General features: G+C 37.6%; 1 protein-coding gene across 5 annotated transcripts in view; it reads left to right on the plus strand.

Moving 5' to 3' along the window:
• VEPH1 (ventricular zone expressed PH domain containing 1) overlaps positions 1-27,245 on the plus strand; it is a 676,809-nt gene that overhangs the window by 104,323 nt on the left and 545,241 nt on the right. For 2 of the 5 annotated variants that reach the window (XM_060394259.1, XM_060394295.1), the window contains exon 2: positions 5,278-5,316. The exons of the other annotated variants lie outside the window; for them this stretch is intronic. The gene's annotated coding sequence lies outside the window, so the exon portion shown is untranslated. The remainder of the gene's footprint in view (positions 1-5,277; positions 5,317-27,245) is intronic. 5 annotated transcript variants of the gene reach the window in all.

A 27,245-nucleotide genomic window follows, 5' to 3' on the forward strand; every position in this document is an offset into this window, starting at 1 on the left:
TGGATGGCATCACTGACTCAATGGACATGAGTGTGAGCAAACTCGGGGAGTTGGTGATGGACAGGGGAGCCTGGCATTCTGCAGTCCAGGGGGTCACAAAGAGTCAGACACAACTGAGTAACTGAGCTGAACTGAACTGAATCTAATCAGAAGAGCTGAGGGTTTGAGCTTTAAGCGAAGGAGTAAGACTGTGACTTTCTTAAACAGAATCATGTGGTTAGAACACTTATTCAAGAAGCATTGAGGGTCTTTTTGATCCACAGCGCAGTACCACATGCCTCGTGCTGAGCAGTTACAGAAAAAATAAAAAAATCTCTGACACTTTTCCTTCTTTTTAGAAGCTCTCAATTTGGAGAGAAACAACTGGTGTTGCACTTGTGTAATAAATCAAAACATGAAACACAATGTGAGCCAATGGGAAGGAGTGCTGAGTTAAGAATTAGAAGACCTGGTTGAATCTGTTTCTCAGAGTCTTGGTTTTGTCTTCTAAAGAAAGAGGAATAATAATGCCTGCCTCGCCTGTCTTATCAGGGCACTGTGGTAGTGCAAAAGAGATCATGTTTGCAGAAGTAGCTTTGGGAAGACGCTTTCAAAACCCTCAAATGTTATATTGATATGACGAGACTGCATGGTATTGGGATTGGATCAGGGACCAGATTATGGAGAGTTTTAAATCTAGATTAAGAATTATTTTATTTTGAGGGCAAAAGAGATTTCACTAGGGGTTTTAGAAGAAGGGGACCCTGTGATGAATAATATTTTTATTCATTCATGAATACATGGAAAACTGAGTAGGGAGAAAGGAGAGAAGAAAAAGATTATTCTCAAGGTTTTGAATTCCAATCCCTGGAAGGATGGTCCTATTGCTGGAAATTCTCAAGCTGGGAAGAGGCCACTCTTCAGGGGTAGATAGCGAGCCAGGTCTGAAAACACTGATAACCAGGAGATAGTGTGCTCCTCCTGTGGTTCTGGGCTGTAGGGAGTTGGGAATTTGGGGCAGGAGGCTCAGATTTAACTATCATCTCATACTGCGTGTGGTTAAACTATGAAGTAGGTTCTGTTGATGAGCAGATGTGGATAGAGAAAGCATTGAGGAATGAGGACTGAGTCTCTGTTTATACCTAGAATCAAAATGGAAAAGAGGTGGACAGACAGCAGGTAGGGAAACAGGACTGGAGAAGCACAGAAGTACTTTTTTTCCAGGAAAGTGCTGCCTTGCCTTTCCTTGCTTATGAACTCAATCTTGACCTTCTGAACCCAGCTCACCTTCTCCAGGACATTTTCTTTGTCTTTGGTTTGTTGGGTGAAAGGATACACTCAGTGAATCTTCTAATGACATAACATGCCTATTTATAGTTATGGGACTCTTTTCTGACTTCCCTATTCTATTAAAAATTTCTTGAAGGCAGAAATGGTGCTAACCCCAGTGCCTAGCACAGACTTGGGTTCATCAGTGGATGTCTGATGAATGACTGCATTCATAACTGAGAGCAAAGGTGGCTTTAAAAGGAAAGATGGTGGGAAAGAATAATACATTGTGTGGTATAAAATATTAAGCATTAATGGGAATATTTGATTAGATTAGAGGCTATGAGAGATCTTCAAGAGGCAGAATCATTAGGATAGGAATAGAGTGGCCTGACAAAGAGCTAACTGTGTGGGGGTGGGGAGGGGTTGGAGAAGGGAATGGGTGGTAATAACATAGAAGGGATTATCTGCACCCCAAATTTGGTGGGGAAATAAGGGAGATATGAAGGAGAGAGGGAGCAGAAGTTCTGTTCACTTTTTAATTTTTGTTTTTGAGATAAGGAAAACCAGGATCATGGATAAAACATGACTAAAACCCCCAAATATTAGTTAGCTGTTATGCCTACTTGACACCAGACATTCAGATACTTTTGACATTGTACCATTCACCTTTACCTGGAAAATTAGAGCTGAATGCGGGAGAACCATATTCCATCATGAGCTATGACTAAATGCTCTGCCAATAGTTAGTCTAAAGATTATTTTAACCTCGATGGCAACTGCAAGTTTTAATTTATTATTTATGAAACTTTACAGCTGTATTTCCACGAGAATGAATTGCTGGTTCATTTATCAGGTGTGAAGGAGTGGATGTTAACAGGTAGGCCTGAAAACTTGGGAGAAGGGATAGCCTATTTAAATCATTGTTGGTGAAGGTGTGGAGAGGTTCCTGACAGGACTGTGAGGTAAGGTGGAGGGAATGCCAAAAGTTGATTGATGTCCTTCCTTTGGATCAGAAAGTGTAAATTTCTCTCACAGAGATTTTGAGGTTGACAGCATTTGCACCTCCAAAACTTTATTGGCATGTAAGTTAAAATGCACATAGCCATCTCATTTCTTTCAATTAATGCATGCCATTGCCTCAGGTATACTTGTGCTCAGATTTTCAGACTGATCAACTCCTATCTACCTTTGAGGATCTAGCCATAAGGCCACCTCCTTTCCCCAGCTCTTCCGGTAGAGTAATTGCTTCCTTCTCTGTATTTCCTCAGCACTTGTCACTGTGTGTACTCTGTGGTGTCACAATTTATCTTGGACACAATGTCTTTCCTGCTAGAGTGAACTTTTCTAGGCTGGGGTCCTGTTTTAATGCTTTCTGTATCCTTGGCACCCAGCACAAACCAGCCAGAGCAGGCTCCTAATAAAAGTCTGTTGAGTGGATGAATGAAATGGCAAGGAAAGGACCGTGTACACACTTGGATTCTTCTTAAACACATAGTTGATCAATTTTGTTTTTAAGACCTAGTTGTGTTGAAAAACAAGTGGCAACTGTGAGGTGAGGATTAGGTGAGAAGAGATAACCCGAGCAATGATCTGCTGCGGAGTTTCAGGAAAAGAAGCCGCCTGGAGTCTGGTGAGGGGGTGGGATGAAGGAGGCAAAGGGGACTGGCCAGTGTTTCTCTGACTCCTATATGGTACAGCAGGGAGGCACCAGCATTATGAAACTTGCATGGAGCGGGGGTAGTTTGGTACATCCCCGTAAGGCTGCCTCTGATGGAAGAAAATGAGCGATGTTGGGAAGCAAGATGAAACTTGTTTTATTCAGGACAAAACTCTAATTTTCAGAAATCCACAAAAATATACAAAGGAAATTTTTGAAAAGCAAAAGCTGCTTGTAGAGGTTTCTAGACAACTGAGACTGATCAGACATACTTGCATGTGGTGATCGCTTCATCACTCAAAAAGTTGCTTTTTTTCTGAGCTCTTTTGATAAAAACTATGACCTTTATTCTGTCCTTACTGGCAGACTCTGTCCATAAAATAGAATAACCTTCTGTTTTACTGACTTATAGTATTTCATTTATTCCCAAGAGTTTGCCTGCTTCTCAAAAATTCAAAAATATTAAAACTAGCTAAATGGTTTAAGGTTTGGCAATATAATGTTCCATTTATGTGAAAATATAATACATTTAAATGTAACTTCAACAAATCCATTCAATGGTTTATTTGAGCTGTAATGAAACAATGATTTTATGAGGAAATGAAATTCAATTGATAATATTTCATTTTCTATAAACTAATCAGTAATTTCACATTTGTAAAGTTTTATAGAAACATTTTAAACCTTAAATATAAAGTTTGTCTATATTTTTTCTCTCCAGTTCATTACATTTCATTATTTCTTGAAATTTTCAGAATTTTGATTCCTAATTGGTATGAACTGAGAAAAGCTGATACAAAATTTGGGTATAGGTTGGTAAGAGAAAGCAGTAGGAATTTCTTGGCCTTGAAAAGGTAATAGGGTAGGATAATAAGATCAAGGTTTTGGAGGAAATCATGTGACTAGGATATTTTTTTCTACAGTGGGTTCTCTGAAGGCCCAAGTGTGTTCCTTCATTTATGTGATAGGTAGTAAGTGACTGTCCCAACCTCTTATGACTACTTGGAAGCCCTAAACCACCAGGGTAATAAAAAGAGCATTGGACTTGAGTCTCAGATTTGTCATAAATACCCTGGGTGACATTGACTAAATAATTTTTTTATGCTTTAATTTTCTCATTTCCATTAGATGTGGAACAGCTAATATTTTCCCTACCCACTTATCAAGGACAAAGCCATAAATGTTACGGAATGCTACAACTGAAAGTAAACATCTTCTTCTACTGCAAACTCTACTTTCTGGATCAGGGCGTAAGTGACATTAGATTAAAGAAGGCAAAATAGGACGTCTTGGCACCTGCACTAATGGAATGTTCATGGCATCTTGCTAAGGAGGCATCTAGGTACAATGTTTCCCAGAGTTTCTTTCTTCCTGGTCATTTTCTGGATCTACTGTTCCAGGGAACACATTTTGTGAAAAGCTGATGTAATACCATCATGAACAAAGTACACTGGGATTGTAGGGGGTTCCTGAAGATAATGGAGGAAACTTTGAGAGATGAGTTTCTGGAAAAAAAGGCTAAGGATTAATTCAGTCATGACTCCTTTTATAATCACAAACCAATGAGGACTGGGCTCTCTACATTACAAACCAGAATATTTTTAGTGTTTTAAAAAGAATTATTTAGCCATATCTGATGACAACTATCTCCTTAAAATTTTGTGGAAAATAGAAATACGATGGAAAGTGAAGAGAATACTTTACCATTTAGAATTTTAAACTGCCATGTAGCATTTTAAAGTTTTAAAAATGCTGTTTTTATGACTCGAATGCCACACTCATGGTTACTATTTCTTTTTATATGATGGTGTGTCCTACTGCAGAAGAACATTTCCTGTCACCTGCTACCATTTGTGGACTTGGACTGTGAGTGGCGAGGATGACGATGTCTCTAAACGGGTAGCCACTTGGCACTCACTGTTCTGAAAGGAATGAAAGAATACTTCAGTCCCTTATAGAAATCTCTTTAAAATAAAGATGGTGGCAGTTTGTATCCTCATATCTAAGAAATATGGAAACTAGAACACCAGAGAAATTTTGAATTTGGAAAATTGACTTTGCCTCTCACCATTTCAGTTAGATGGCCGAGTGATGGTGGTTGAAGAACCATCCTTGGACCAGGGATGGGGCTTTCTATTTTATTCTCCAGAGCACTGTTCCCTAACTTTCATTTTTTTGAGTTGTATCCCCTTTCTATTCTATTGAAAGCTATGCACCTTCTCCATAGAAAAATGCATACAGTTGGTAAAATCTGGTATCTCATAAAATTACCTTTTCTTAGATTACTCTGCTTAGAACTGGAGCCCCTTGTGTTTAGAAGTACTCTGTGTTTCAAAACTAACCTGACTCTTATTTTATTTTCCCAAAAGGAAATTTGGAATTAGGAAAGGAAGTTTTGCATTAGGAAGGTAAGTTGTGGGAAACTGGGATCCCTCCTTCAAAGTTATTTATGTTTATTGTACACTGGGATTGACTATGTCATACCTTTTCTGGTTTGAATTGGACATTTGCTTTTGGGTAAAGATGACCTCTTTCCTTCTCATGAGAAAAAAGTTTTCCCATTGAAAGAAATGACTTTGAGAAACCTTTAGTTGAGGATGCATTTGATTTTGTATTTGAGATAATAACCTAATTTATTTCCAAGGAGAAGATTTCGATTCACCTGTCAGAACAAGGCTAGACTACTAAACAGTGACTATGTAGGTCTGAAATCATACCATTCAGTTTTTTCTGAAAAAGTATATATTACAAGTCCTTTCAAAGTGTCTGCCAACAAATGGCAGGAGGAGCTATATTTTACAGGCCAGAAAATGTTTTAGAAATAATCAAAGCATCACAGACAGGGAGAAGAAATTTTAGAGATGTCTTTGAGCCAGCACAAACTTTTCTTTCCTGGGCAAGTTAGGATCTCAGAGCCACAAAAACATGTTAAACCTCATAGTTCCTAGCATACACCAGTGTTCGTGTGCTGTCTAAAAATGAGATCTACTTATAATGTAAAATGAAATTTGGGGGTAAATTTCCAGAGCTTGTTAATGGACATGGTTGTTTCATGTTTCACATATAATTAAGGGTGCATCAATATTTTACAATATGTAATACCTATCCATACTTGGCAAATTTTAGGTATAAGAACATACCACAGCACAATTTGGGAAATCAGCCTAAGAACTTGGTATGCTAGGTATGAACTGAGGAACTTTACTTTAGTGCTTAATAAAATATTTGTGTGGTAGAGAGTCTAATGTAAACAAGGCACATGAAAATGAACTTGGGAACTTGAAGTTAGATCTACTCTCAGAAACCAAAGACACAGAGAAAACTATGGACACAGAAGAAAAGTGCAGACCAAGTACTAATAATTTCCTTTAGGTTTACTTAATCCTAGGAGAAGTGAAATATTCTTGCATAGGCCATTTGAAATCCTTTTCTGGCTTCTCAGTGAATGAGCTCCTTTCTGTTTGAAGAATTTCCCACCTTAAGAGTCTTAGTGGGAAGGAGAGACCATGTTCCACTATGGGAGTGAAAAATGCCAGATGAGGACTCTGCCAGCCTCCCTGAGACCCACAGGCAGGAATGTGGCTTTGCTGACTTAGATCCAGAAGGTAGTGACGTAGAAGCAGGGATTGCTAGGACTTGTATGGGCTGTGGACAGGGTCCATTCAGTAAGACTCATTCACAGGAGCTAGGGCTTGATTCTGGGGTGGGTTTGGGCAATGAGTGGGCACAGCTACTGTGCCCTACAGCTTGCACTGGGGTTGCCAGCAGTTCAAGAGGCTGACGGCCAGCCGGGTCTGCGCCCAAGAGCAGTGGGGTTCTCACAGGAGAGGACTGAGGATTGTTTGGAGCCCTGCTATTCGTTTATAGCCTCAAGCCTGGTTCTTGGCTTCCTAGAGAGAAGTCTTTTAAGAATTCATTTTTGGCCTAAATTTAGAGTTGTTTTTGCTGCTACCAAGAACCCTGACAAATACCTACCCATGTTTAATGATGTTGTATTTTAAGTTCCCTGCTGAGAAGCCATAAAACCAGATTTTTTTCAACATTCAATACCTAGCAAAATGGTCTATCATACAGAGAAGACATTGGAAGACATTGTAGACTTGATTGTGGTATTTTGTCGGGGGCCAGCGTGAGGAATCCTGCCCATGACAAGGTCATGCGGAAGGAAGCCTGACAAAACTCAAGGACGTGATCAAGCTTCCGAGGTTCCCCCTGGAATTTCCTGAGCATCCACCCCCCCAAAAATAAGAATCTTCCTGCTTTTCCACTCTTCTGATATTCTCTGGAAAAAGTCAAATCAGGGCTTTAGTCTTCTGCACTTGAAAGGGATGTTTCAGTTAAACCCCCTCTGATAACTCTCTAGCTTGCCTAACAGGTTCCCCCGGACCTCTTACAGCCCCCCAATTGCTTACAGCCCCCCAACAGCGAGAGGCACAAAGCTTAAAGCATCTTAAAGATACAGAGCCTTTTCTAAAGAGCTAAAAATCATATTGGTGACAGGATTTCACTGTTGACTCAAAGATTGCTGCCAGGCCTCCATATTCTTTATCTTTTAGGCACCTGGGAAGATGTTAATCAATGTAAATGGGATATGCAAAAAGATATATAATAGTTTTGGTGTTAGCAACACTAGACTTTTGAGTTAATTACTTTTCTCTTTGTTATATATCACTGCACTCCTCTTGTGTCCTTGCTATGTAAGAATGTAACTTTATTTAGTACTTTCTGAGAGTGGCACTAGACTTTGGGAAGATCAACACAAATAAGTCTTCTAGTTAACAAACCCTTATCAGAAAAAAGGTTGTAAAATGTTAATTGGCCCTTTTTGGCCAGAGGATGATGTAAATCATCTAAGACTTGTGTATACAATTAGGTATGCAGAGAGAAAAGCCTGGTTTTGATAAGAGTCTGGACTGCTAACGCTGCATAACTTTGTGTTACCCATTGATCTCTATGTATAATCAAAAAGTATAAAAGGCCTTCTGAACAATAGAGGACGGGCCAGTCGCTGGACTGGTTTCCCCTGTGTCTCCTCTCTAATTTCTGGCTGAATTCCCATCTGGGGCGTGGAGGCTCACCATGTGTACTTACTTGTCCCAGCTTTTAAGATCCATGCGACGGGGAGCCCAAGGCAGGGTAGCCCACGATATTCAAGAGGGCACCGGTGGCCTAATGTAGATGGTGCAAGCTCCTTGTCTGGAACTTTATTGGCTTCCCACGTAAACCAAGTTATTCAGCCTTCTTTCTCCACTTAATTTTCCTATTACACCATTTCTCCCTAATCTAATCTTATATTCTTATATTAATAAACAAATAAGTTTTCCTCGCCTACGCCGTCCACGCTTTGAATTTCCCTGGATCCACCAGGGCTGGACCCCGGCAGTATTTAAGATAAGATATCTCTGACTTACAGTCTTGACATTGTCTCTTACTCATAGTGTAATGTGCCAACATCACATTTCTTCTTTGAGGAGTGTCAGGCAAGAACAAAAGGTTACATTCACTTCCAAGAAAAAGATACACACCTACCAATCAGCAAAAGCCAGAACAAAGTACTCCAAGGTCTTTTCATATCAAAGTCCTCAACATTGGCTGCTCATTAGAATCTCCTGCGGCAGCTTTAAAACATCCTCCAGCCCAGGCCCCACCCCAGATCAATTAAATCGAAGTCCCTGGTGTGGGGGTGTAGGCATCAGTATTTTGAAGTTCCTTAGATGATCATAATGTGCAGTGAGGATTGTGATCCACTCTGAACAGGACCTTCTTCCTTGCTCTGTGCTCTGGGTGTGGTTTCAGTATCATGTGTACCGAGAGGGACTGTCGACTTGTCGGTAACATACATACCCTGAATAGCACTGACCTTCTTGACTTCCATATCATATTGCTCTGGTATCAGATTCAGTGAAACTGGGCACTAACCATGACCTGTCTCCTTTTACCTTTGCTGCTTTCTAGGTGTCTCTGGCCCGCTGAGTGGCTTACTATGGATGTTTCTCTGCATATAATAAAATTCAATTTATTCTTCAAACTATATTCCGTGCAGTCACTTACCATATACATTTGTCTGCCCTTCTATTTCAAATTTTTATCTTTAAACAGTTTAGATAATTGCATTTTATATGTGTGTTTTTTTAAGGCACAAGAGAATATATTACCATGTTTAATTTTGAACATCAGTTCATTCTGTGTGCTAATAGGGTAGTCTTTAAAATGTGTCAGTCTCTAGCTTTTACAATGATTGGCTTTAGTTGGTTTTCCACTTCACAGTTTGGATATGGATTAAAAATTAAATATGCTTTAACTTTTCTCATTATACTATTTTGCATACATCCAATTAAATTTTACTAATTAGCTTTCTGCCGTCATTAATGTTTAAATGTTGTGTGTTCAGGAAAAGTCACTGTTAACTTCCAGCTATTCATATTGCCAATTATCTTACAATCAGATTTTATTTCAGTATGAGATCTTTTCACTATTATATATATATGATACTGGATTATCTCTATTATAACTGGAGTGTAGCTTGAGGTTAAAAATATGTTTATTAGACTTACAATTCACTTAGAAATGTTACAGGCATAAAGATAATATGTTATAAATTTAAGTGAGGAAAAATGGAAATCTATGCATAGCTACCTTTTAACAAAAATCAGAAACTCTGACTTAAGTGCCTCATTCTCCCCATATACATATACAACACTATAATCTCAAGAAAAATTTTACTTTTCACTTGTACTAGAGTGTCACAAAATCCATCTAAAATTTGTTTTATTCTGGATATGAAAAACCCAAGGAACCAAATTCTCCCACAAAGGATAACTCTACATGAGATTAATTTTTTCCCATTTACTGCTTAAATCTTTCATTAATTCTTAACTAAATAACTAGCACAGCAGAGTTTAATCATGGAAGGAAGTCTTTAATAATAATTGAGATGCCAGAAATGAAAATAGAATTATATTTTACAGAAAAAAATGAGATATAAGAGAATACTTGGTATTGGTGTGTCTTTTTTTTCATAGAAAAAGAAAAACCTTATAATTTTAGGCTTAGTTTTAGTTTCAGTACACACACATATGGTAAATAAACCCCATTCTGTGAGTAATTGATAGATGGCAATGCACATCTTCTTGAGGATTCAGACTATGTCTTCTCTTCTGCATATCCTCGACTATAAGACAAAAGGGTATGACACCATGGCGGCTCATGTCTTGCTCATCTCCACAATCTGAATTCTTGGCCCTGCTCTCCAAAGCCTAGCACAAAATTGAACTATTTAAAATATAAATATACCAATGAGAATGATTTACTGTATTTCACTGATTCAAAGATGGTCTTTTTGTTTCACTTTTACCATTTTTGAAATCAGAATGCATCTTATAATTATGTGGTATTAAAGATGAATTGGCAGTGTGTTCCCTGTTGTTTTTTTTGTCCCCTTCTTAGTCAGATACATACAAATGGTGTGTCTTACAATAAAGGGAGGCGTGTGTGTGTGTGTGTGTGTGTTTTAGTTGCTCAGTTGTGTCCAACTCTTTTGCAACGCCATGGACTGTAGCCCGCCAGGCTCCTCTGTCCATGGAATTTCTCTGGCAAGAATATTGGAGTGGGTTGCCATTTCCTTCTCCAAAGGATCTTCTCAACCCAGGTATCAAACTCCTGCTTCCTGGATTGGCAGGTGGATTCTTTACCACTGAGTCACAAGGGAAGCCTTAGATTCAATGAAATAGGGAATTAATCCTACCTCTTTCCAAGAGAAATTTGAAGCAATTTATTAAAGTATATAAAATAAGGTAAAATAATAGATATAATACGAAAAATAAAATAAACCTGAGGTAAGGTGAATTTAAAAATAAACATATTACAAGGTCTTGTCAATTTGAGTCTATGGACCCCAGTTTTGACTCTGTTTTTTCTTGCTGTCTGAGGCAAAATGAGAAATAAGAGTAATACTTTCTTCCTAGCAATTAGGTCTGTGTAAAATTCTTTAATACACAATAAATATGCTCTATACAAATGAGTTTCTCTTATCAAGATTTTTCTAGGATTTTAAGAACCTCCCTTCTCTCTTTCCCATGCCCTGGAAACATTTTTCTTCCCTTTTCTAAATTTCTTTTCCTAACTATACTATGTCTCCTTTCTCACTTGTTATTAATTTCAGCTTATCAAAAAACCAATATTTAGTGTTTTTCAGTGACGAACCAGTCTTTGGAGCAAGTGCTGCAAGAGCAAACACATCCCTGACTTTGTTTTTTTCCCTCAACCTCAAATTGATAAGATTAGGATGATGCTATTTTAGACCTAGAACTCAAACAAATGGTTAATGTTTAGAAATACCTTGACGTGTTACATTTGTTGTAGAGGTTATCACAGTAGTAAGTCTGTCTAGAATTTGTGGTTATTTCAGCTTTTTTTTTTTCCCCTGCCATCACAGAGTGTATTGATATATGTGCCTAGACTCTGGTGTTTATCATCACCTTGACACTGTCTATTAACAGTCTGTGGAAAAAAAATATCCATCTGGATACAAGTGACAGTGTCACAGGCTGGGTTGTGGGGCTCAGTTTTATGATGGACCAACTCGGCTGTTGCAGTATTACCTCAGTGAAGCAATCCTTTCTTTGTTTAGTTAAAAAATATTCAGTTTTCCATGCTAATTCTAATAGAACTATAGTCTAATTTTATTATTTTGCCCACTGGATTTTTACTTGCATTGAAATATCTTTAAAACAATATTAAGTAATTTGAAATATTTATATACAACTTTTATCAGCATCATTATTCAGCTTTCTGTTTAGATTTTTCTTGACTATATCAGATTAGACATTTGATATATCTAAATGCACACAACCTTTTTTGTAATTATGCTAGTTACACATCATATATAAGTTAAAACTTCTTGCAAGGTTTTATGGGAATGCATGGGATATTGGAGATGCTGAGTGGTATCTAATAAAACCCAGTACAAGATTATTAAAACATTTAAAAATCATATACTCCTATTTCCACAGGGCTTGTGGAGTGTTAGGAAACAATCTGACAGTAGAAAGCTGTTTAATTCATCTCAATAATAAAGAAATTGAAGATGTTTTTCCTACAGAACAATTAGTTCTTGAAACAGAAGCATGTGTCAGTTGAAGTGCATCTGTGATACAACCTCCGCTCCTGCTGAACATAAGGTTATCTCTGAGTTGTTTTAGCTGAACATGAAATGGGATGTCCATGACAATTCAAGGCCAGCGGTCCATGTGATTCTATAATTACTTTTGCCACTTTGCTTTTGTGGAGTCATTCATTATGAGGCTGGTCTTATCTTGTCATACCTCCATGTCATTAGCAATGTTTTAGTGTATTAGTGACCAAATGCAGGTTTCAGGGTTGGTGATTAGAGTGGGCCACCTGCCAGCAGTGAGTGAGACTTGAAACTCTGTAATCGTTCAGTGAATTTCTGTTACATTATAACAATAATTGAAATTGTGATAGATGGACTTTTCTCTAATGAGTAAAATATATGAAAAAAAGATGTCTGTGTAAAAAAACAAAGCGAATAGCATGGTTAACAAATAATGTCATTCTACTTTCCAACTTAAATTGACAATCTAACCTTATCCAGACTTACTGTAAAAAATTGCAAATCTGAAAAAGTCTCGAGTTTCAAAGGGGAACAGAAAGAAAAAAAGAACTCGAACCAAAACTCAACACTAAGGTATGATGAGTTGATGTGAAATATCCTCTGTTCTGAGCTCAACTGTTTTGAATCAGTGGTTCATTTGTTTGAACTTAGTGATTTATCCTTGGTGGTTCAAACGGTAAACAATCTGTGCAATGCAGAAGACCTGGGTTCGAGTCCTGGGTTGGGAAGATCTTCTGGAGAAGGGCATGGCAACCCACTCCAGTATTCTTGCCTGGAGAATTCCATGGACAGAGGGGCCTGGCAGGTGACCACGTGACCGTGGAGTCACAAAGAGTCGGACATGACTGAGCGGCTAAGCATAGCGGCATAGTGTTTTATCCAGTGAATGCCCCCCAGCTCCCCCTACCCACGCTTTCCCCTCCACTGCTGCTTCCTCCCCCCTCTGCTGCTGCTGCTGTGCGACCCCAGAGACAGCAGCCAACCAGGCTCCCCCGTCCCTGGGATTCTCCAAGCAAGAACATTGGAGTGGGTTGCCATTTCCTTCTCCAGTGCATGAAAGTGAAAAGTGAAAGTGAAGTCACTCAGTCGTGTCCGACTCCTAGCGACCCCATGGACTGCATCCTACCAGGCTCCTCCATCCATGGGATTTGCCTTATTTCTCAGTTGGTCTAACTTTCCCTGGTGAAGGTCAGAGTGAAGGTGATAGATACACTGGGGATAGGGTTGACTTTAAGTGATGTTCTCTTTTACAAAACTATGGAGAGTTTCATTTCCTTTTAAAACACAATTTGTATTTTTCTGGATAATATTTTTAGTCACATAAAAATATCATTTATTTGGTAAGGGCTTTAAAAAACCCTGAAATTACGATGTCTCTGTTACCCAAGGTGGGGTCTGGCTACTCGCCACCCAAACGTCAATAGAGAAGCAAGGCTGGTGGAAAGAAAAATTTGCTTTATTTTGGGGGCTGGCAAGGGGAGGGTAGAGGTGGATTCATGTCCAAAGGTGGACTCCCCCCACTGACTATCAGTGCTGCTGCTGCTGCTAAGTAGCTTCAGTCGTGTCCGACTCTGTGCAACCACATAGACCACAGCTCACCAGGCTCCTCTGTCCCTGGGATTCTCCAGGCAAGAATACTGGAGTGGGCTGCCATTTCCTTGTCCATGACTATCGGTGGGCAAGAGCTTTTATAGGTGGAGGGAGGGGGCTACATGCAGAAACCTCAGTCAACTCTGACAGTCATCTTGAAATTCGTCATCAGTGGTTTGATCAGTGTCATCCTGACTGCTTCAAGTACAGCTGATCTTCACTTCTGGGGTCAGTTTGTTTCTATTTCTTTGAGGCCAGATCTCAGAAGTGTGGCAGCTTATGTCATAGCTACAGTCTGGGCATCATGTAGTTAACTTCTTCCACCTGGTGGGGATTTCAGTATCTAAGAGACAGTTCAAAGAATATGGCTGAAAACTTTATCTATAGCCCTTGAGGAGGAACTAAAAGTCCTTGACCTTGCTTAATGCCTAAGCTAGCATTATTTTGTCTTGTTTGACAGTTTTCCTTTGCTTCTGTGTTTTCTCACTTCTTTGGTTAAACATTCTTTAACTACAGTTTTTCTACAGACAAAAGGCAGGTTGAGAACATGGGGGGCAATTTCATCCCCTCACCTAAATTAAGCATCTTCAGACTCGTTTGTTTTTAATGCTATGGATTGTTTTGTGTTGAACTAGAAAGTATATAAGCAGGTAATTTTATGGTAGCTTATTTCCAAACCCTTAAAAGAGTTATAAAAATGTGGGGCTTTTGGTTTCAAAATAACTTATAGGAGAAGTAACCAAAATTTTAAGTTTAATCACAGGTAAGAAAATAAACTTAAGCATTCCATGGCAACATTAATAAGATGTCTAGATTACATTAGTATAAAATTTGGAACATTAGACATGGAAATGTTGACTTTACTAACCAGCTTAAACAAGATGAACAAGTTGCCATTGCAATGAAAACCAATTCTTTGGTGTTCTAGGCTTTTTGTCTACATTGGCATCTATGAAATCAAATGTTTTCAGGTCACTGATAAAAAATGGAAGCATTAAATCAGGGGAAAAGAATTGAGTTAGTTCAAATTGAGTCTTGATTAACTTGAAAAGATATGTTAACCCTTTTAATCCATCTCCAACTGAGGATTGTGTGTCTTACAGCATGACTAGGGATTTGGAAAGCATTTTAAATTGATGAAGGCATTCCATTCCATGTGGGAGTATATATCTGACCACAAAAAGTCAGTTTATAATTTTATTTTATGAACTCTCTTTTTGGTAAGAGAAATAAAATACTTAAATCTTGTAGAAAAGAGGTAGACTCAAATCAGAAACGATATCTAAACCTTTTAACCAGAAATAATGGTTAGATTTGGTCTTTCTTTGTTGTGTCTCACAAATAACCGTGTGGGTCACATAAGAATTTTGACACTAATATAATCTAAAAGGGAAAAGAATTGATTCAAACTAGTCTCCTGCTGAAAGCAAGTGGCCCTAGATAAAGGCCAAAATCTTGAGGATTTTTGTCTGTGTAAAATCTCCTAAAGAAAAATCATGTGTTGCATTAAATTAAATGTATGTTATTTTGATCATTTTTTTACACTGGTGAATTTACTGAAAGGTTTATCATTAAGTATAATAAATGTAATATATATTACATCATTTTTCAAAGAAGACATTTCAGAGAAAGTTGAGTCCAAATAGTGTAATAATAAATCAAAATGAAGAAAAAACACCAAATAAATCTTATACATATAATCTAGATTCAGACTGATGTGTAAAAAGAAAATTGTAGAGACAGTGCAATTGGACCATATAAGTCATTTTTAAAGAATCAAGTTCACAGCTGTCTGGACTTGGGCCAAACTTTATTATCTGAGAATGTTCTTTTCTGCTTTCATCAAATTTTGCAAATGTATTACAACATCTCATCTGTCAGTCCTAATACTGAAAGGCCAGCTAAGCCTTGAAATTACCTGTATTCTATCTCATAAGTAATATCATGTGAATGAGCCACAGTGTCTGCTAGCAGGCCCCAAACTATGAATAAATGAGAGAGCAGCTCATTAATAAATAGTGGTTGATTCAAAGTGTGGGGGGTCATGTGTATTGAGGGAAATTATTTCATGTAGGAGATCCAGCTCTATTTGTTTTTAGATTTTGGTGGTGCTTCTAAATGTATATACTTGAATTTAGGCATTATGTAATATATTACCTAAAATTCTCTAGCTAGAAGTCTGTTTTTATTACTGAAAAATGCATACATCTTCCTTTCCAAAGTAGGAGACAATTACTTTTTTATCAGCTTTTGCGCTGTCTCAAATGGCTTAAGATCTGAATTTGTCTATGGGGCTACTGTAGATACTGTTATGGACAGAATGCAATAAAAGGCAAATAAACAGCTCTCTAGAATAACAAGTTAGTCAAAAAACAAAACAGTGGCATGCAATAACTTAACAAGATTGAAAAAAGGTAAAAAGATAAGGGAAACTGTTTTTTAGCTAACAGCATCAAATGTAGTATTGAGAAAATTAAGTAGATGAGATTTTTATTTCTTTATCCAAAAAAATTTGAGAGTCATATGTGTATTACCAAACACATGGAACAGTGAAAAAACAGATATTGAACTTTATTTATTATACCAAATTGGAAATTATAACCCAGGGATAAAATCTTGTTTTAAAATGTCTCATGAACAGCAACAATCTTGAGGTTACAACAGTTCTGGATTATAGTCAAACGTCTGTGTTTAACTTTGAGCAGTTTTTCCAAACCAAACCACACTTAAGCATGGTTATCTCTATCATTGTTCTAACATTGTAATGTTCACAAGGGAAGAAAGCATGCTTCATTATAAGGAAATTATACAGAGGAAGTTAGGGGTTTCCCTGATGGCTCAGATGGTAAAGAATCTGCTTGCAATACCAAAGACTTGGGTTCGATCCCTGGGTCAGGAAGATCCCCTGGCAAAGGGATTAAATAAAGAAAATTCCGTCCATAGGGTCACAGTTCTTAGACTTTAGCATGTATCAGAATTGCCTGGAGGCTTTGTTAATAAACAAGACCTATCTTTGGAGTTTTTGATTCAGAAGGTCTAGGGTTGAAATGAGAATTGGCATTTTTAACAAGTTCCCTGGTGATGTTGATCTGGAGACCACTGATTTGTTCTAACTTCTTTTCCCTGTTCCAAAAAAAGACGAATGTGCTTTTTGGTTACTTTTTTTAAAAAAAAAATATAAATTTATTTAATTGGAGGCTAATTACTTTACAATCTTGTATTGGTTTTGCCGTACATTACCATGAATCCGCCGCGGGTGTACACGTGTTCCCTATCCTGAATCCCTCTCCCACCTCCCTCCCCATACCATCCCTCAGGGTCATCCCAGTGCACCAGCCCTGAGCATCCTGTGTCATGCATTGAACCTGAACTGGCGATTCGTTTCACATATAATATTATACATGTTTCAATGCCATTTTCCCAAATCATCCCACCCTTGCCCTCTCCCACAGAGTCCAAAAGAATGTTCTATACATCTATGTCTCTTTTGCTGTCTCGCATACAGGGTTATTGTTACCACCTTTCTAAATTCCATATATATGCATTAGTATACTGTATTGGTATTTTTCTTTCTGGCTTACTTCACTCTGTATAATCAGCTCCAGTTTTATCCACCTCATTAGAACTGATTCAAATGTATTCTCTTTAATGGCCGAGTAATACTCCATTGTGTATATGTACCACAGCTTTCTTATCCATTCATCGGCTGATGGGCATCTAGGTTGCTTCATTTTTAAAAAACATCAAATCATTATTGTTTTAACCTGATTCTCCTGAACTCGGGTCAAGGATTGGGACCCAGACAGAGGACTTCAATTGGCATAATGATATATTGCTATAATCAGGCTTGGCCTGTGGGAAGAGCTCAGAATATGAATAACTTTATGGTAATCACATGTAGCTTTCTTAATTCCCAGGAAGAAAATTTCCTATGGGAGATTACCTATTAAATTATTTCTTAGCATTAAATATTTTGTAATAATTCAGTGGATATTTATTGTGTTCACTGGATGCCTCCTGAGCTAAATATGTAAGTGTTGTTGGACCAACCTCACAAATGTAAATAAAGTAAGTATTGCACCTCATATGAGTGAAATAACTTTTCTTTAGTAAATAGCAGGGTTGGAGATTCTAACCACTTTTTAAATTGTCTCTATTTTCTCATTCTATTTTGAGAACTTCAGCAGGTGGGTCTTGGGAAGTTAGTGAAAATCAGTCAGGAAGACCTTGTATTGAAAGCAGTGTTTAGGTGTCTACTTTGACTTCTAACTCTCTTTGCTACAGTGCTGTGCTATGCTTAGTCGCTTAGTCATGTCTGATTCTTTGCAACCCCATGGACTGTAGCCTACCAGAATCCTCTGGGGATTCTCCAGGCAAGAATACTGGAGTGAGTTGTCATGCTCTCCTCCAGGGGATCTTTCTAACCCAGGGATCGAACCCAGTTTCCTTCATTTCAGGTGGATTCTTTACCATCTGAACCACCAGAGAAGAGCAAAAATACTGGAGTGGTAGCCTATCCCTTCTCTAGGGGATCTTCCCAACCCAGGATTCGAACCGCGTCTCCTTTCTTGTAGCTGAGCTACCAGGGAACCCCTTTTGCTAGAGTAGTAGTAGTATTCAAATTACGGACCTGCACTGGGTGAGTTAGATGAGGCATTAAGATGTACAAAAATTATAATAACATTTGTATCAGTGCATATAAAAATAAAATCAAACCATTAGTTACCTAGGATAAAGAATGGTGCTGTTGCTCTCAGAGCTTGCCCCACCCCCTATCTCCCCACCCCCCACCCCCACCAGTGACAATCATGTGAGTCTTGGGAAATGGGCTAGAAGAAGGAAGGAAGGAAAGTCGCTCAGTCGTGTTTGACTCTGCGACCCCATGGACTATACAGTCCATGGAATTCTCCAGGCCAGAATACTGGAGTGGGTAGCTTGTCCCATCTCCAGGGGATCTTCCCAATCCAGGGATTGAACCCAGGTCTCCCACATTGCAGGAGGATTATTCTTTACCAGCTGAGCCACAATTCTCTTAGCCAACTTTCAAATATACAATACAGTATTATTAATATTAATCATAGTAACCATGCTATCATTACAGAATGTTTTTAACAAAATTTAAATTTATTATGATATATATTAGGGCATGTCAAAATGGAGATGGATACAGCAGGGTGACCTTCACCCCCATGTTGGTCTTTAGATATACTACTTTTTGTGTCAAGTGTATTTATAAATGTTATCTTGCTAAACATAAAAAACAACTTATGAAATAGTTTCCTATAAAGGAATTGGTTTTAATCTAGTCCTAGTAATGCAGAATAATTAACTCATCAGAAAACAGCAGAATGGTCCTTCTCTTTTCTTCCTGCCGGATGGATTCTTCTTCAGTCACTTTACACAATAAAATTAATGTTGAGCTAATCAAACTCTGACAAGTTCAGCCAAAATTATTCAAAATTATCAGGAAGACTGTTTGTTGTGTGAATTTGTACCTAGTGTTTTAAAATCTTGAACCTTGCCCTAAGCTGCTAAGCAATGCATACTATAGAGTATACAGTTTATTGAAGAAGGAAATGGCAACCCACTCCAGTATTCTTGTCTGGAGAACCCCATGGACAGAGAAGCCTAGTGGGCTCCATGTCCATGGGGTCGCAAAGAGTCGTAAATGACTGAAGCAACATAGCACATACAATTTATAAGTGAATATGTCTTTATTGTGGGTACATGCACAAGAATTTTTCTTTTTTTCTGAGAATAATATGCAATTTTTAAAAACTTGGAGATCATTTATTGCAATAACGAATTTTTCAGCTGGTAAGGAAAGATTTTCAAATGTCTGACATTTCTGGATCTCTATTCATCTTGCTATCTGACAGACAAGTATATAGCTTTTATGCCTGACTGAAGTTACTTAAGTTTGTTTTTCTGTGTGTAAGTCACTTCTTCTGTAAAATGGAAATATGCATAGAGTTGTTATGAAGATTGAATACATTAATGCATGAAGCGTGCTTAGCACAACACCAGTCTCATGATAAAAGTTTCAAAGATTTGAGCTCCCCTGCCCCTGCTGTGATATCACTAGAAGAACACCTTACACCGTTTGAGCAACAACTTGATAAACAAGTTAGAGGTTTCTATGCTCAGGTTTCTTGGGTGCCACAGACAGGCTCTGGGAATGAGCTTTTTCATGACCAATGGTGGTGTATGTTATCTTGATCATAGAATTAGCTGCCACTTCAATTCTCTTGTTTTTACTTATAAAAGAAACTTCTAAGCTGTTCAGCATATTGTAACATAGTGTGAAAGAGAAAAATAGAATACGAAAAACTCATTTAAAATTATACTACATTTTAAAATAAATTGTTTCTAGGGGCTTTGAAAGTCTGAAGGGTTATGATTAAATTGCAAAATGGCTAGTACATTTCTATTGTGGAAAGGCCTTTTGACACAAGTCTAATAGCTGTCCTTCTTTCAATCAATTTTAGAGTCGCATAATCAGAAAAAGATCAGGTTCTTGCAAAGTAGGAGGGTTTGACATATTGCTGTTATATTTGCAGTAAACCTGATGCAAGATGTCTTGGCAGGTATCAGTGAGAACTTAGCTCCATGTGCTGACTTTCTTGCCCCACTCTCGATTTTATTGAGATATAATTGACATATAACATCTTGCAAGTTTGAGATGTAAAATATGATTTGGTATATGCTTTATTGTGAATTGTTTACCACAATAAGGTTACTTGAAACATCCTTCATCTCACATAATTATTATTTTGTTCCTGTTGTTATGGTGAGAACTTTTAAGATCTACTCTCATAGCAGCTTTCAAGTGTGGTAATATAGTATCATTAACTGTAGCCACAAGGTGATATGATTCTGGGAAGTTATTCATCTCATAGCTGAAATTTTGTATCCTGTTACCAATATCTCCCCATTTCCCCCATCCTCCTGCTCCTGGTAACCATCAATTTACTCTCTGTTTCTGTGACTCTGACATCTTTAGATTCCATACATAAGTGAGATCATACAGCATTTGTCTTTCTCTGTCTGTCTTACGTCTCTTAGCATAATGCCCTCAAGGTCCATCCATATTGTCATAAGTGAGAGGATTTCCTTCTTTCTTTTGACTGAATAATATTCATATATATATGCATGTATGCATACATATACATACATACCACATTTTCTTTATCCGTTCATCTGTCAGTGAACACTGAGGTTGTTGCATGTCTTGACTATTGTGAATAATGTTACAATGAACATGGGAGTGCAGATATTTCTTCAAGACAGTGATTTTACTTCCTCTGTATATATACCCAGAATAGGGAGGTTGAATCATATAGTAGTTCTATTTTTAATTTTTTGAGCAACCTTCATACTGTTTTCTATAGGGGCTCCACAAATGCTGACTTCCTTGAATGGTTTTGACAATTCTGTCAACACAATGCCATATTTCACCATAGTTTTTGGAATTTTTACATTTCAAAATTCCATTACTGTTACTTCTCACTTGAACAATGACTTTTCTTTAAACCAGAAAAGCTGTACTTTATTTACTGTTTAATCTCATACATGTATTATTATTCCTTGTCTTTCAGATTTGCCTCCAAACAAACCAAAATATTTTGTCTCCAAACAACCTTAAGTATTTATAAACATAAGACCTATTGAGAAAATAACTTTGGCACATGTCACTCTTTGCCTTAAATGAGTTCTTCCTTTTTGTAATGGATCAAGTGCAGGCAGTTGTTAACATTTAACTTGGCATTGCACTTCAGTGAGTTTCCATCTGAGCAGCGGTGTAAACCATCTAAGTTGTGTTCGACCCTGCAACCGCACAGACTGCAGTCCATGTTCTTCACCAGCTCCTGGAGTTTGCTCAAATTCATGTCCATTGAGTCAGTGATGCCATCCAATCATCTCATCCTCTGTTGCCCCCTTCTCCTTTTTCCTTTAATCTTTCCCAGCATTAGGGTCTTTTCCAATGAACTGGCTCTTATGTTCTACTTAATAGTGTACTGCTGCTTTCTGACAATTCCTCAAATAGCCAATGCATAAAACTTCTATGCTGGGACTGATTTTTTTTTTTTTTTTTTAGTTCATTGTGAATAGCAAGATAACCTGTGGACTAAATTCTGTGTAAGTGTGCATACTTTAAATAGGATTAAAGAACTCCTTAATGTTGCTATTTCTTTAGCTTGGCAGTAAAACAAAATCAATGCTAATTTAATAGGAGCTCACAAACCAAGTTTTGCTTTCATTGCCCTTTAAAAAAGAGTGAAGGGCTGTAGTTATAAACAGAATTAGTAATTGCTTGCTTGATATGCCTGTTGAATAGCAGATGATTTTTATTCAATCTACTTTTAAAATCCATTACCTTAATTTTAGATATATTACTTGATAACAAGACTGTTGATCAAAATTGTTGCATTAAACCTGCTTATAATTTTGCAAAGTGATTTCTAATTGCCCCTAAACACCCTCCCTCCTGGCAGAGAGAAAAAATTGCTTGTGGGCTGTTCAAAGTTGGCTCTGTTTTTCTTAGATGATCTTTAATTACACTTTAAAGCAGAATTTCTTTATGGGGAATTGAAATTCTGCTTGTTAGAAAATTACGGAGGGTATTTGGGGATCTGCTATTAGTCGCGGGAACAAATGGAGAGATTAGTAAGACAAATGATCAGTAGTCTAAAAAAATCACCTATGGGAGATAATTATTAGCCCAGGGAAGATATGGCTGTGGTCATGAAAGCTGCCTAAATTATGAGCTTATCAAACCTGTTTTAGAAACTGCCAAGGAGAGAATAAGAGATTTATATTAGCTGTTAGGAATCAGTAGAGGAATCATCTTGGAGATTAATTTACTGTGGCCTGATTTCATACCTCAGCTCAAACCAGCAGTGATCTAGGCTGGATTAGAGTTGAGGGAAGAAGTGGGGAGGTCCATGATTGCAGGATCATAGCAGAAACATGTGCTGATGGAACCAGGACAAAGGGTTTATGACGGTATTTTGGAGAAGGGAAGGCAGAAGGCGCACGAAAGAGGACAAAATCAATGGGAATGTCTTTTCTCTTTTGAGGAATCCAAAGGTGGTCAGAATTTGGGTAACCATCATGTCACTAAGTGATCTTTCTGAGAGTTCTCCTGTATCATAGCAGTCTGAAACTGAACAGATGGGAGAACCAGAGCTGCTAGGAGAAATGTGTTGGATAGCAACTTTATTGAAACAATTTGAACATTTAACAAACAGATTCTTACTTTATGGAGATAGACATTTCCAGGGCGAAATGTAATATTAACCTCTGGGATATCTACCTAGAGCTGGAGAAAAAGGAACTGAGTGTGAGGTAAGGGAATGAGACCAGTGAGGAAGGGCAAGGAAATCTAGAGGAATTAAGTACACAGCTCAGTCTTATACTTGGCATTTTGATCTTTTATAAAGTTTCACTATAGTACAGAAAGCACAAAGATAACCTGGAGACAGGTTTCAAGTCAGACAACCTATCCATCCCTATGTGTGCCAGTTTGAAAACTCTATATCTTGATAAAGGTCAGTACATAGTAGGTGTTCAGTAAAAATGTGCTGACTCAATGAAATAACAAGTTTATAGATTATTTTGTCAAAGATTATTTTACTTACAAATGGGTTGGTTTTGAGGAGTTAATTTTCTATCCACACTTATTTCTGTTTTTTTTTTAACTAAAAATGAATAAGCATCTTATTACACCAAAGATTTCTTCCTAAAAGTGAAGTCACTCAGTCGTATCTGACTCTTTGTGATCCCAAGGATTGTAGTCTACCAGGCTTCTCCGTCCATGGGATTTTCCAGGCAAGAGTTCCGGAGTGGGTTGCCATTCCTTTCCCCAGAGGATCTTCCTGACTCAGGGATCGAACCCAGGTCTCCCACATTGCAGACACACGCTTTACCCTCTGAGCCACCAGGGAAGCACACTTTATTTTTAGTCATTGTTTGGGTATTTTGGAAAACTCTGAATAGATCCAAGTCATTTTACCTGTTAAATGACTACTCTGTGTAAAGCACTCCTTAGACATGGGAAGATATAGAGTAAATAAAATTTGTTTTGTGCCCTCAAAGAACTTTTTAAAAAAGCACTAATAATATTTGTACATTTATTTGTACTAATAATGTTGTAGGTTTAAATTGGAATCACAGAAAATTATACAGCATAAAGTTGTGGTTAAGTATGGTGAAAGAGATACACATTGTACTCGCTATGGTCAGGTTGAATGAATCAATAATATTGATTGAAATAATGGCTGATGATTCTGTTTACAGCTTTTCCATGAGTTCATTGCCATTCTTTTGGGTGTTGTCTAAGCAGATTTGTCTTTCTAACAGAGGTCATAACCACATAGGTCACGGAAGTCTTGTTTTCTAAGGGTCAAACAGCATCAGGCTCTATGCCAAAAATTCAGGAGGAATAAATGATAATTTAGGCTTTTTTGCTATTTATTGCACCTGGCACCGTACTTTTATACATCTTTATAAGACATATCCTATGTCTTATTTAGATTACAGGACAATGGAATATTATTATTTGTTGAATAAGCATGTGAAGGGCTATAGACAATATTTTCTACTTATAAAAAGTTTCTAACAGAGCATTTGCAGTAGTGAGAAAGCTTTTTAAAGTGGTCCCTTCCTATGTTCTAAAAATGCTTCGAAGGGCAGAGTGGTAACGCTAAGACCACGTCTGAATGGTCCCCATCAGTGTTCACATTTTCCCAGATCACAGACTGTCCTGGAACAGAGCTCTCATTGGTTTCATAGGTGAAATGAACAATTTTGCCCTTCTGAATTTTGAATAAAACGCAGTACTTGAATGAGGAGTTATGGCCTCTTGGTTAAACTGTAGTGTCAATATTCATAAACTTTTTTTTAAACAAAGAACTTGTGCCTTGAGGTTCACCATATCTGTCTTCTTCTTCTTCTTTTTTTTTTCCATTCCCTAATTAAGAAGACTTAAATCAGAGAGATGTTCAGCTCACTCATCATACTATCACATGTGCCTGTGTACAACACATACATACACACGTACAATCACACCAATATGTGGAGAAGAGACAGAGCAAGTAATGTGGTATGTGTAGGGATGAGAAGCTGTTAAGCTTTTTAAGCAGTTTTCCCATGTCTGAGTCCATATTTGACCAAAGCCATAATGGTACTCTAGTCCCTAATCATCAGCTTCATCATTTCTGAATGATTGAACTTCTGAAATACTCAGTAACTGGTTAAATGGATAAGCAATTTCTGAAAGGGAAAAGTCTTAGAAGAATTATAATGTACAGCTTGAGCCTCAGGAACTTTAGTCTGAATTACTATGGGACATTTTCTTTTATGTTACTATGCAGAAGAACAACACAATTTTAGTTTAAGTTGTAGTTGGAATAGTACATTAAAAATCTGACAGGTATGCACTTACAAATAACTAACTTTAAACGCCAGTGAGATTCAGTTCTATTATCAGTCACTCACTCCATGCTATAAAAAACTGGACAAATTTATTGGTAGCAAAATATTGAGTTGACAGTGGGCTGGAGACATGGAATTTCTGACTCTATGTGGTTATTTTATGAGACCCAGTAAAAGTTTGTAATTGCACAACATTCTATTCAGAGTAACCCAGAAATACTTTCTTAGTTTGGTAACTCAGTGATCTTCCAACATAGTCTCCAGATTGACCATTGGTATTCCCAAAGTTGGGTGGAACTTTAAAGCTTTGATGAGTCATTCAAAAATATTAGATCTTTCTCTCTCTGTGGGACCACTAGCAGTTAGTGTTTTCCTTTTTTAAAAAACATCTAAATAGAAATATACCATCTCCTAGAGACTGTGAGAGTCTTTCTAACTAACTTAAATGGTAGTGGCAGAAAGAAAAACAAGATACTGTGTTTACCATTGGTGATTTCCAAATTGTTGTGTCTTCCAGATGGGTTAGAGGGGTTAAATTACTACAATGAATACAATTTTGAAAATGTTTCTTTTGGTATCAAATTAAAATCTTAGTTTTGTGGAATTTTAACATAACCCACATTTGGGTAGTGGTGGGGGGAATATCATAAAGGCTTTCACTTATTGTTATCTTGAAACTCTGCAAAGTTAACTGACCACCAGTGTTGTTTTCTTGGGGAAGATAATGTTTTCCAGCTGCTGTTACCACCTCTTCTTTGTTTCTCTTGTTTGGGATACCAAATGTAACCAAACAGTTAAATCAGTGTTAACTATATCACTAGATAAGAAAGAACAGACTGAGTTTAGAATAGGGGTCCCCAACCTCTGGGATCTATGCCTGATGATCTGAGGTGAAGCTGATGTAGTAATAATAGAAATAAAATGCACAATATGTGTAATTCACTGGAATCATCCTGAAACCATCCCTCACACACTCGCCATCCATGGTAAAATTGTCTTCCACAGCACTGCTCCCTGGATGCCAAAAAGGTTGGAATACAGAGCCTATCTATCAATTAAAATTCAACTCTAAGCTTCAAGGTGATTATTATCAAGGTCCAGAGGTATCTTACCTGGTATCTTACCAGTCATTAAGCAAATTGCAGAGATGTAACAGTCCTTTCCTAAAATGTAAAAGGTCTCATATATTTAGTTTTAACTAAGCTAAGTTAATTAACATAGAAAAGCTTTAATAGTACAGGGACCAAGAAGTTCCAGATGTTCAAGCTGGATTTAGAAAAGGCAGAGGAACCAGAGATCAAATTGTCAACATCTGTTGGATCATAGAAAAAGCAAGGGAATTCCAAAAAAAAAAACAAAAAAACAAAAACCCACCAAAATTCTAATTCTGCTTCATTGACTACACTAAAGCCTTTGACTGTATGGATCATAACAAACTGTGGAAAATTGTTCAAGAGATGGGAATACCAGACCACCTTACCTGCCTCCTGTGAAACCTGTATGCAGGTCAAGAAGCAACAGTTAAAACTGGACATGGAACAACGAACTGGGTCCAATTTGGGAAAGGAATATGTCAAGGCAGTATATTGTCACCCTGCTTATTTAACTTCTATGCAGAATACATCATGCGAAATGCTGACTGGATGAAGCACAAGCTGGAATCAAGATTGCCGGGAGAAATACCAATAACCTCAGATATGCAGATGACACCACCCTTATGGCAAAAAGCGAAGGGGAACTAAAGAACCCCTTGATGAAAGTGAAAGAAGAGACTGAAAAAGCTGGCTTAAAATTCAACATTCAAAAAACTAAGATCTTGGCATCTGGTCCCATTATTTCATGACAAACAGATGGGGAAACAATGGAAACAGTGGAACACTTTATTTTCTTGGGCTCCAAAATCACTGCAAGTGGTGACTGCAGCCATGAAATTAAAAGACACTTGCTCCTTGGAAGAAAAGCTATGACCAACCTAGACAGGGTATTAAAAAGCAGAGACATTACTTTACCAACAAAAGTCTGTTTAGTCAAAGCTATGGTTTTTCCAGTAGTCATGTATGGTTGAGAGAGTTGGACCATAAATAAGGCTGAATGCTGAAGAATTGATGTTTTTACACTGTGGTGTTGGAGAAGACCCTTGAGAGTCCCTTGGACAGCAAGGAGATCAAACCAGTCAAT

This window comes from Ovis aries, chromosome 1 (assembly GCF_016772045.2).
Source record: "Ovis aries strain OAR_USU_Benz2616 breed Rambouillet chromosome 1, ARS-UI_Ramb_v3.0, whole genome shotgun sequence".
Taxonomy (NCBI): domain Eukaryota; kingdom Metazoa; phylum Chordata; class Mammalia; order Artiodactyla; family Bovidae; genus Ovis; species Ovis aries.